Source organism: Psammomys obesus, unplaced genomic scaffold (genome assembly GCF_907164565.1).
Source record: "Psammomys obesus unplaced genomic scaffold, mPsaObe1.curated_primary_1811, whole genome shotgun sequence".
Taxonomy (NCBI): domain Eukaryota; kingdom Metazoa; phylum Chordata; class Mammalia; order Rodentia; family Muridae; genus Psammomys; species Psammomys obesus.
Window position 1 is genome coordinate 9,706,036 of NW_026596064.1, and position 3,864 is coordinate 9,709,899.

Sequence of the window (3,864 nt, forward strand, 5' to 3'; positions counted from 1 at the left end):
ACACACACACACACACACACACACACACACACACACACACACACACAAAAGGCCTGTGAGTGTGGCCTGTTCTTAGCAAGCCAAAGTTTCTAGGTTCTATCCCTAGCACTGAAAACACAAAAACAGAAAACCAAACATGTCTGGGTAGGCCCCCCATGGAAATAATTTGCAGAGGTGTAGCTCTGTGGTCCAGCACTGGCCACCACAACTCCCTGTTCTCTCTTCCCCTGATTGCTCACTCTGACCTCCCGAGGGTTGTAGAGCATGCAGACACAGTCCTGCTCGGCACCTGCTCATTCTAGAAGGCTGTTCCCTGGGTGTTTATGGGATGTCTTTCCTATGAGGCCCTTTCCAGGGCACATGGTTTACATCCACACCCTCCCCCGCTGGATTGCTCTGTGTAGGGTGTGCCATCTCTTAACGCCTTGACCGATCATCTAACATACGGGCTCTCTCAGATCAAGCGTCCTTTCCAGCCCCACTTTCAGGCAGGCTTCCACCTTTCCACACTGATTTCCCCACTGCCACCACGAAAGCCTCCGAGGAATAAAGACTGGTAGCCTGGAAACTCGGTGTGCGTCTCAGTATGGCTCAGTATGAAAGCACCTGCCATGCAAGCATGAGGACCCAAGTTGGCGCCCCCTTCACCCATGGAAAAAGCCTGTATGTACCCATAATCCTTGTACTGGGAGGCAGACACAGAGAAGCCCAGAGGCTCACTAGTCACCCAGTTTAGCTGATTTGGTGTGCCTCAGGTTCAGTAAGAGACCCTGTCTCAAAAATACGGCTAAGCAAATTAGAGAATAAGCGCCCAACACTGACCTTTGGCCTCTACATGTACACGTACACACAAAACACACAGAAATTAAAGAAAAAGACTAGAATCTCTTGCAGACAAATGGCGAGATATGATGAATGCACAAGCCATGGGAATACAGTGAAAGTTGCCTCAATCTATCAACAAGTGAAAGAGTAAATCAATTAACACTCAAGACCCCAGTCTGAATCACTCTACACAGTATTGTTCTGAGCAAAAAAAAACAGCAGGCCCCACACAGGGATTTGCCCCTAAGATTCCATGTTATCACCAGTTTTTAGTCAAAGCACTTGGCATATGTGGGTGTTATTGGATCTCCCCCTTTTGCTTATTGTCTCAAGGTAAACACTTGTGAGTCCTAAATGCCTAAAGAGCGAATCGGTATTCTCCTGTTCAAACCAGCAGAGTCCACATCAAACAATAGCCCACAAGCTAGTATTAATCATTAAATAGGTACATAGATAAATACACAAGCAAGGGAGCCATTTTCTACCTCTCCCTCTCTCTCTCTTTATAAAATTAACAAAGCATAAACTTTGTCTTTGACCTGTTCAGAAAATGATTTGCACTCTCTTAACAATTTCAAGACTTGTCAAATTCAAGGCTCACCGGGCAAATATTTCAGGTGGGAAAGTGTTCCTTCCTGAAGGCCTCCCCTAGCCATTGAATAATGGCCAGAGATTTTCGTGTAGCACCTGCCTTCTTAATAGTCACACGCCAAAGAAAACTGGACCTTCTCAGCCAGGGTTGGTAGATCCAAGTGTCTGAAGTAGCCACACCAGGGAGCAAACTGACCAACAGTGAGGGGGCGTCCTGAGGGTCCCCTGCCCTATCAAAGGCGAAACCAAGTCCAGTGGATGATACTGAAAGCAGAACTGTTGCTGAGTCTCTCCTTCTTTTACCCTGTCCCATGTGTGCTGAATTAAAGCCTCTCAGTTAAAAACAGGGGCTCAAGCTTGACATGAGGGTCACACACCTGTAATCCTGCCACTTGAGGAGTAGAGGCTGAAAGGAGCTGGAGTCCAGGGCCAGTCTGGGCTTCAAGGGATCCTATCACAGCAATATCAAACAAACAAACAACCGAAGGAGCACATTCTTTGAGGGAGGGTAGGTTGACAGCGTCACTTCCCCCAGGTGTCAAACACAAATCATGTCTCACTCCCCTCAGAAGGCATTTGAATGAACAGGTGAACGAACAACTTAGTGCGTAGTCAGAGGCCACAGAAACAAGGACAGTCATGTGTCCCAGGTTATTCCAGCCTCACTGACCTTGCCCTCAGTGTGCCCCAGCTGAGGCCATAAGTTAGATGGCCACTCACCCAGAACAGGAGCCAGCCAGAGGGTCTTGGATGTTTATTTTTTTCACCAGTCTGATTCACGTAAGTAAGCCTGGGCCTCTTTGTTTCTTTGTTTGAGTATTTCTCTGGAGCTCTGGGTCCCCTGTCCCATTGAGCTGGGCAGGGTGGGAGAAGGGCACCCCATACGCTCAGGCCAGGCCAATACATCCTTTCTGATGCCCTGGGCTCCATTCATATGGTTCCTTTCCAAGAGCCTGGGGCTCAGTGCAAGGAAGTCAAGGCCACACCAAGCTCTGATCCGTGTCTGCTAGCAAATAAAGCCTAGCCAAATTGCATGGGCAGTAAGACCTCCTCCCTGGAAAAGAAAGCAGGGTCAGACCTGCCTTCTTTAAAGCTTTCTCCTGGCCTCAGAGCTCTGATTCATGTAGACAGGTGTAAGCTTCCCTTTTGTTGAATATGCACACAGACCCACTCATAAATAGATGCTTTTCCATCTATTTATTTAAAAACATTAACATCTTATGAATGTTTTTAGATGAACGAAAAGTACTTACTCATCAGAGATATACATAGAGAAAAAATAAAAGCATCTAAACATGTCCATTGTGTTTGCAAGTTATTTTAAGTATCACATATTTATACATATATGCATATTATATATTAACATATATTAATACATGATATCTATGTATTATATATAATATATATATGTAATATATATAATAGGTAAGAAAATTAAGGGCTTGAATTATTATGTCACACAGCTAGAAATCCAATCAGCTACAATTTGAACTTGAGCTCAAGCAGTCTGGCTCCTAAGTCTGCCCTGTAGATCCTCTGCTATCCCACTTTTCCTGAGCACACATAGGGCTCCAATGCTCAGCATTCCTAATGCAAGTAATCATCAGGTCAGTCAAATCTCAGCTGGAGCTCACTCACCACTCCCAGAGGAAAGCTCTATGTGAATAGCAGGACATTGCCCCTGTGACTTCACAGCCCCCTTTATCGGCCTCGTAAAACCGCAGGTGTGCTGGGGTGCTCTGTCAAAGCAGGTGTTCCGTGTGCTTCGGTCACACTTAACCCAGTGCATCTGGATACGAAGACTGTTTACTTCTTGGCTCCACGGAGTCTTCCTCGAGGAGCTGGCATGAAAAGAGAAGCAGGAGGGCAGGGGAAACAGGAAGTGGGGCCTCACCTCCCAGGCATTTTTTACCGGGGTGAGGATCCACTGGACTCACCTGCCCCAGGTGTCCTCCTCCTTTGCTTTTCCAGTCTTCCAGAGGGATGCACGGCCTGCCCACTGGCACTTTTACCCTTTCTAGCTGCTTTGCAATGATGGGACCTGCCTGCTTAAATCTTACTTATTAACTTTACATAGATACGGCAGGCTGTGATTGCAGGACGATTGTCTGGGAGTGCAGTATCTCCCTTCTTCCCACGTACCTTACCCTGAGAATTGCTTTGTACTTGCACATTGCCATGTGGTGGTGTGTGTTTAATAACCATCAATAAAGATAGGCCTGGGAAAACATGGACAGACACAGATTCCTCTAGAAAGGAATAGCCAGGAGGGTGCTGGCTGCCCACAGGTGATCATCAGGAGTAGTCGAAAGTAAACCTAGCCCTTTGACTAAGCAGTTAAGAGTTTGAAAACAATACTCAGCCTGAATACACTTGATTACCTCTAAAACTCATCTCCTTAAGTCCAAGTTGATTCCTGTGTTTATCATCCAGATATCAGGGTGCCTA

The 3,864-nt window shown here is 46.4% G+C and overlaps 1 long non-coding RNA gene across 1 annotated transcript in view; it reads right to left on the reverse strand.

The window, feature by feature from the left end:
• Nucleotides 1-3,570, reverse strand: part of LOC129689681 (uncharacterized) — a 40,224-nt gene extending 36,654 nt beyond the window's left edge. Inside the window, exons 1-2 of the long non-coding RNA XR_008722159.1 lie at nt 3,354-3,570; nt 3,055-3,257 (exon numbers count right to left, since the gene is read on the reverse strand). This is a non-coding gene — a long non-coding RNA (uncharacterized LOC129689681). The remainder of the gene's footprint in view (nt 1-3,054; nt 3,258-3,353) is intronic.
• Nucleotides 3,571-3,864: the final 294 nt, after the last annotated feature.